The sequence below is a fragment of the Hemicordylus capensis genome, chromosome 6 (genome assembly GCF_027244095.1).
Source record: "Hemicordylus capensis ecotype Gifberg chromosome 6, rHemCap1.1.pri, whole genome shotgun sequence".
Classification (NCBI taxonomy): domain Eukaryota; kingdom Metazoa; phylum Chordata; class Lepidosauria; order Squamata; family Cordylidae; genus Hemicordylus; species Hemicordylus capensis.
The window spans coordinates 123,496,686-123,505,073 of NC_069662.1; positions in this window are offsets into that span (position 1 = coordinate 123,496,686).

An 8,388-nucleotide genomic window follows, 5' to 3' on the forward strand; every position below is an offset into this window, starting at 1 on the left:
CAGACCATTGGTCCATCTTGCTCAGTATTGTCTACACAGACTGGCAGCGGCTTCTCCAAGGTTGCAGACAGGAATCTCTCTCAGCCCTATTTTGGAGAAGCCAGGAAGGGAACTTGGAACCTTCTGCTCTTCCCAGAGCGGCTCCATCCTGTGAGGGGAATATCTTACAGTGCTCACACATCAAGTCTCCCATTCATATACAACCAGGGCAGACCCTGCTTAGCTAAGGGGACAAGTCATGCTTGCAACCACAAGACCCTCTCTCCTCTTCATGTAAAGTACCTTTACATCCTGTTTACATATGGAGGTTGTACACACAACCAAACAACGAGGCTTGGGGGTCGGCGGGTGGGGGAGGCAGGCTCTTACCTGCTTCCTCCCAGACAACCATCAGCTGTTCTTAACTCTGCCAATCGCACACCCACACAAGCAGAGCAGTGGTGATCGGCAGAGCCAGGAGCATCCCACAATGCACCATGCCAGGAGCATGGTGCATTGGATTTTCCCACTGCCAGGCACTCTACAGGCACTGAATTGGGGGATTTCCCCACTGCAGGCTGCCCGAGCGTTCACATGAGCAGTGAGTGAGGTAGGAGGTCTGTGTGTGTTCTCCTACCTCACTTTTAACCCAGGTTTTAAAAATGGGCTAACTGGTTGAGGATAGCCAGAATTGAGACACATCCTAGTGGTTCTCATGACCAGCCCTATGTGGTTACAGCTCTCCTACTCCAGTTGGGCTGGCCGTGAGAATGATAACAAGTTATATATTCTAGTTTCATATACATTAGTTGTACATATCTAGTTACTTATAGATCCTAGTCATATATAACTAGTTCATATAACTACATACATCCTAGTTACATATAACTATTGAGAGACAGATACTTGAGATTTACTATAAAGTTAGGATAATAAGAGAAAATACGGTAGGCCGATGAACCCAAGATAGTGAAGTGAATAAAACAGACATTTGGTGCTAGAGTTAAAGCATGTCTTTGTGGATTTGGGGGGGGGGATGGTGATGGTGGGTGAGGTAGGGATAGAACTAAATTTTTCCAGTTTTGGAGTAAATTCATTTTTATATTAGCAAAGCCACTCCACTGCAATACTTCCTGCCATCAAATACACTTTTAGAAAATATGTTGTTTTCTGATACTTGGGGCAAGAAAAAGGTAAAGTTGTGCCGTCGAGTCGGTGTTGACTCCTGGCAGCCACAGAGCTGTGTGGTTTTCTTTGGTAAAATACAGGTGGAGTTTACCATTGCCATCTCCCGTGCAGTATGAGACAGGATAATCTTGGTGGCTGACATCCAGAACAATGGATGAAGAAAAACAAGAAGCACCAAATACAGATGAAAATGAAGAGACAAAAGCCCCACAGTGCTGTAAACAGGTTTATTTGAGCCCAACACATGTCAGCCGAAGCCTTCTTCGGGGCAAAATATTATCCAATTGTCACAAAAACAATTCTTCAAAAACAGGTAAAAATATCTTAAGAGTAGCCAAAGCCAATGAAGCACATTTGCTGATATCTTTGAAGAAGTATTTTTGTAACAGGATTTACATTGGATAATATTTTGCCCCTGAAGGTGGCTTTGGCCGACATGCATTGGACTCAAATAAACCTGTTTGGAGCACCGTGGGACTTTTGTCTCTTCATTTTCATTTGACTTCCAGAACAAGCTGGGTGGCACCACAGAGAGCTTTCATGGGGACGTGGCCATGGGAGCGGAGTAAAGGGGAGCAAATGCCGACATGTTGCGCCACCTACAGTCTTGTTCACCTGAAAATATATCTCAGAGGGTTGCACAGCCCATGTGTCAGGATCTGCCCCGGAGCCACTTCTGTGGAATCATCATCAGAGGAGGGCCCCAGCCCAGCATGGCCCAAGGAGAATCTTTAGCAGAGGACTCTGACATGGTCCCTGAAGAACCCTAGACCAGGGAAGACCCCAGCTTGGCCCAGGAAGAAGCCCAGCTTGAGGACCTCAACAGGACCCTTAAGGAAGACCCTAGCAAGCCCCCACAGAGACCCAGACTGAGAACTCCAATAGAGCCCCAGTCAAGATCCCCCTGGGCCAAGACACTGAGGATCCCCAGCCATCTACCTCCTGGGGTTTCTCACCATCTTCCTACCCCCAGGGGGACCCTGGTGAGTCCGATGGAGAGGAGCTGACCAGCCCCCAGGAGCACCATCGCTGCTGAGGCTGAGCCCACCTGCAGGAGTGGCAGAGAAGCACTTGCATGGTAGCACAGCAATGTTTGCTAGGAAATGTCCTCTTTGAGCAAGAGGTCTACTCAGGAGGAATCTCAGGACCAGCTCCACCTGTAGTGCCTAATTAGCCAGAGACCAGCTATCAGCTGGAACCATTTAAAAACCCTTTAAAATCCCCCAGAGGTTCAAGATGGTTGCTGAATTGTCAAATTGATTGATCATCTGATTTGGGATTGTGTTCAGTTTTGCTATGAATGGGAAAGTTTTATATTATATCTTTGGTTTCTTGGACCTTCTGTTATGTAGCGACAGGAATTATTCAGTAACCCTGAACATTGGGTGTTGGCTAAGAAACATTTGTGGAAATTTTATGATGCCTGCTTAATGGAGAAACTGTGAAAAATATGAAAATCTTTCAGTAGGGTGGTGTTAATGGGGCCCTTTTGGTCCTGGTATGCCATTATTCGAAGAGGAGGCGGCGATGGCAGCTCGTAAAACAGTTCTGCGGTATGCCCCAGCTCCCTAATCCTAGTCTTCTGAACCCACTTCCCAGACCCACAGCTGAAATACTATCCAATCTCTTTCCCCTTGAACAAGCCTCAGCATGGCCCTGCCCTCAACTAAGCCGGACCACCTACCAGCCCAGCAAGCCTGCCTGCATTTGCTTTAGCCTGCTGAGTGTACACCCACATCTTGCTGACCCTGTGAAGGCAGAACACAATGGCTGTAGCGGTAGCGGGGAAGCTCTCTGAGGCAGAGGTATAGTTCCCTTCCATGCCTGCCTTGGCTTGCTCTGGATGTCAGCCAGTAAGAATGAGCTGTAGACTGGTTTTGAGCATTACTTCTGTCAGGGGCGTAGCTAGGGGAGATGGGGCCCGTGTTCACCCCTTTCTCTGGCGGCCCCTCAGAGTGAGGGAGATAATGAAGAAAATAGGGAGAGGTGGAGCTTGGGGGGCCCTCAGGAGCTAGGGGTCCAGGTTCTTTGAACCCTTTTGTTCAATTATAACTATACCCCTGACTCCAGTGCTTTTAAATGTTGCTTTTGAGTGAGCAACAGGGATGGCCTCGATTTTCCTTTGTCAGTGCTTTGAGATCTTCTTTGGGGAAGAAAAGGGATGGAAATGTTATCCTTGTATGTGCTAAAGACTCAAATTGGGAAACACATTAAAAGTCCACACATAATTATGGAGACAATGCAGTCCAAACTAAGCTGGTTTAACTTTACTCCCTCACTTAAATCAATGGGATGTAAAGATGCTTAGCTTTGGCTAGATTGTGCCCTATACTTCATTTTTCTAATTCCAAAATCACTAGTGTGGATGTTAAGCTCTTCAAGGGTTTGCTTTTGAATGTGAAAAAACTCCCCTTGGAAGGGGGAAGAGACCTTCCTCCTCTGGTTGCTGCTGAAGTATGAACAGCAGCCAGGTAAGTGGTGTGGGAGGAGGAGAGGTTGACGGATCTGGCAGGTAAGAAGGTAGGGGTTTGGGACTGGCTGGCAGGAAGAGATGAGGGGGGGGAAATCTGATTTGGATTAAATTCTGAGTCAGAGAAGAATTCATGGGAAATAATGCTGGTCTTGTATTTGAGTCTCAGGAGTTCATAATGTCTTGGCCCAGAGCCTAGAAATGTAAAGCTGAGACCTGATCGTATGGTGATAATGTCAGATCTTCGGTAACAGATGTGTGCAATCTCTAAGTACCTATTAATGGCATTTCCTCTAGGACAAGATTGGAGGACTGCATTCATAAGAAAAATAAAAGCTTATAAGATTGTGGGTTTTGCTCTGGTTCTTTAGGTGCTTACTGTACATGCAGAGCTTAACAAATGATTAAATTTAAGACTAAAATATGTGAGATGCTGGAATGGTTAAGTCTTTGCTTCATGCTATCATACTATTTCAATAGAGTGTTCTAACAAGACTTCCCAATCAGTACCAGATGTCCTTAAAATTATTTCTCCAGAAAGACACAAATTGGAGCTTCAAGTCTCCCACTACAGAAATGGTTTATCTCGTTTCTGAACAGATTTAGGGTAGATTGGGTTATACTAGGGTTAGCTTCCTGTTCATTACACTTGAAAATTCTCCACCCCTCAAGCTAATTTACAACCATTTGAATTAAGCTCATGAAATGTGTGAGAAGTCTTTAGAATATGTTTTCCATTGATCTCTAACTACTTTTTAAAATGTTTTCCTGAATTATTTAGCATAGGAAAGAATATTTCAGAGAACTGTTCTACCCATTCTGTTAAATGTACTGGAAAATATTCTTTTACAAGTCTAGTTCCAATTAAAAGCCAACATGATTTTACTGTTGGGGAGGCACCTTATACTGATTTTGAGAATCCTAATGTAGGATCAGATCATGCTAGATTTGCTCTGACCTTTTCTCCAGTGCACAGGCCTAATACCTACATTAGTTGTAAAGTCTTCTGCCAATTTCATTCAATGCACAAAAGTGAAGCTATATAAATAAATAACAAAATGAAGGCCCACATTGATGTGACCTTTGCTATGGTTTCTATTTGCTTTTCTCAATAATTCTAAGTTAATTCTTGAAATAAATAATTAAATATTCTTCTCATGCAGCAGTTTAAAGCTTTGCTAATGCTTGGATTTTGGATGGACTCACAGTTGACATTGTTCAAAAAAATTCTTTCAAAATTACTGAGGTGCAACTGTATGCTTAATTTTGTTTGTGTGCAAATTAATATCTTTTGCGAGGGGAGGAGGGGCATAAACATTAGCCAGTATGTTTTTAACACAGGATCCTGATACTTTGCACAGAGTAATGTGTCTAAAACAGACCTGCTCAACTTTGGTCCCCCAGCTGTTTTTAGACTACAACTCCTATAATCCCCAGCAACAGTGGCCAATAGCCAGGGATTATGGGAGTTGCAGGCCAACATCTGCAGGAAGACCGAAGTTGAGCAGGCTTGGTCTAAAACATTGTCTGCATTGTTATGCAAGAATGCTCTTGTGCAAATATTTAAAATTATGCAATCGCATCATTACACAATTGTACTTCCATTGAAAAGAGTGAAAGTGCCCACCTGCAAGTGTGACTGAGCAAATTTCAGTAGTAGTGCATGAGAGTTCTTATGCAGTACTGCAGACATTGTTTTGGACACCTGCAGCAGTGTGGGCAGTGAGAATGGCTTCTGTTACTCTGCAAAGAATGCAGGGGCAGTTTAAGCTTTTTGCCACCCATAGGCAAAAAGGCTTTTGCCATCCTTTTACCTTAAACAAAAAAGGTTTGCCTTTTTTTGTAATAAGGTAAAAGGGGGGCGACTTTCTCCTCGTCCACTCCATCCTTGCTGCAGCTGCTGCTGCCCATAGAGAGGGGCAGCAAAATCTGAGGAGGGGCAAAGTTAGCTGCTCCTCAAATTTTGCCACCATAGGCAAACGCCTGTCTACTCTGCCTCTCCGTTAATCCACCACTGAAAGAATGTCAGCTAGTGCTCTTATATGGTGTAAGCAGGCCTGATTATTCTGTTAGTTTTCTAGTTCCCCTGATAAAGAGCTGTCTTACATCTTGAACCACATTTTGATTTAACCACCACAAACTTGTGTCATTTTAGACTTTTCTCCATTTCTTTATATTGATTCATGCAGCTCTTACTTTTGCTTTTTGATATGATATAACCATATAATACTCAACCTAACAGCCACCTAATGACGCAGCAGAGAAATGACTTGACTTAGCAAGCCAGAGGTTGCCGGTTCAAATCCCCGCTGGTATGTTTATCAGACTATGGGAAACACCTATACTGGGCAGCAGCAATATAGGAAGATGCTGAAAGGCATCATCTCATACTGGGCGGGAGGAGGCAATGGTAAATTCCTCCTGTATTCTACCAAAGACAACCACAGGGCTCTGTGGTCACCAGGAGTTGACACCGACTCGGCAGCACACTTTACCTTTACTCAACATAGTATACTTTTGAGATAGCCTTCATGGACATATTTCTGGCAGGAAACAGCTTCCCAATTTCCCTCCCCACAGGCTGCCCTGCTCATCAAGCCTGCAGAGCAGCTCTAAGCGTGTTGAGGTATCACTGTGCAGCATGTTGGCCACTGTTTTTTGTAGTCCCCAAAAGGAATGAAGAACATGTATGCCCCCATACATGGCCATCTGTTTGAGGAGTCACAAGTTGTGCAGGGCTACATGAGAAACTTCGTGTTGCACGTGCTGAAAGCAGAAGCAAGAAAATGAGCTACCTTCTTAGGCTTCCTTGAGACAAACTGCCTTTTGGTTCCTCTCCTCCAGGAATAAATCAGTCAGTGTCCCTTACACCTGCCTGTACTACAAGTGTAAGAGGTGACATAGTGAGGTCTCTTCCAGCGTTCCCTCTAACAGGCATTCCCAGATGATGTTCACTACAACTCCCAGCATCCCTGGCTACAATGGACTTTGGTTGGGGATTATGGGAGTTGTAGTCAACAACATCTGGGCATTCCTTTTAGAGGGAACACTGGTCTCGTCCACTGGAACGGACTCCCACTTGGCTCCTTCCCTACCAGAACTACCACCATCAGTGGCCATTCCACTCAGTCGTTATGTACCAGAATAACTGGTACCTGAATAGGCTTTTCTTTTCTCTCCCCCTCCCTTTTTCTTATTTTTAAGACTGTAAGCCATGACAATAATCCCCTTAACAGCATAAGGTGAGGAACAGTGTAAACTTTAACATAAATTTTAAAATGGCAGCAAATTAATAAACGAACAAAACTGAACAAATGCTGCTGCTACCACAGACATTGGGAACACTATGCACCTAAGTAAAGGTGCCAGACCACACAGTGCCTCCACATCAGCCTTGCCCTCTCTAATCTGCAAGTTTACAGGCCATTCCTGTGGGAGCTGCCTCATGTGCAAACTAGCCCTGGAAATTTTGCATGTATTGGGAGGGGAGGAGTATACAATTCATTTCCCCATAAAACAAATATATGTATTATTTTAAGAAGAAGCCTTCAGATTGCCTTTAGCTGTATTCAAGTTTACCTGATTCTGCTTTCAAGTATTCTTAATTTGATTCAAACAGAATGCTTGTTTGTGGGTAACTTTTAATACCAAGGGATCGTCTATAACTTTTCGTCAGATCAAGCACATTCCTTTCATCCTCTTTGGAACATGAGAGACATGAAGGCCCATGAATGCTTTTGAGAGGATTAAGAATATTTTAGGGATGGGGAAGATATGCTGTAAGTGAAATAAGAAATACATACAAAATAAATAACCAATAAATAGTTATTGTTCATAATGGGAGCACTACAATTTTATACAATGGGTCTTTATTGTTATTGTTAATAATTAATTAATTAATTCAATTTCTATACCACTCTTCCAAAAATGGCTCAGGGTGGTTTATACAGAGAAACAACAAATAAATAAGATGGACCTACAAGTTTTCACACGTATTCTTTACATTAGAAATGACTGTTTAAAATGGGCTTGCAGTTGTACCATTGGCATGTGTACCATTTCCCTTCTCCAATGAAAAGATTACTAACAGCGCAATCCTATTCCCAAATTACAACCTCCACCTTGGGGAGAGGATTTCAAAAGAGTATGTGATTGTGCAGAAGCAGCAGCATCCTTGAAGTAGAGCTGGGAGGAATTAGGATGTGTTATGCTTGGAAAATAATGATCAGCCACTTGCAAGAAATCAAAGGCACATTGTGAGATGTGGCCAGGTGGGATAGAAGGTGCTGGACAAAATGAAAGGAATCCTGGAGCCTCACTGAGGTAGACCACAAGGTGTGTTATCATTGTGCAACTTAATGATTGATAGGCGATGGAGCAGATTTGGCACTCTCAAATCTGTGAGAGTGCCAGTGCTGCTATCTGGTTTCTCACATCTACAGCTATTCTTGCTCTTTCTATTTTGCTGCTCTGAGTGGATAGAATTGTGACTGTTACACCAGTTTTCACTCATTTTCACTTATAATTGTGGCTTGGGCCTTGCTTAAACAGACTTGAGGATAGACCTGAAACACAAGAGAGAACCACGAGCAGAGCAATTTGGTTAAATACCACCTTAATAGCTTTGTTTCAGCAATGAATATATGAAAAAATGTTCAGTTCAAAGAATAAAGGAGTCTAACCCAAGACAAAACACAGAAAGTCATATAAAGATACCATATCCAGAGTCAAATAACTAGTCCAGTGTTGTC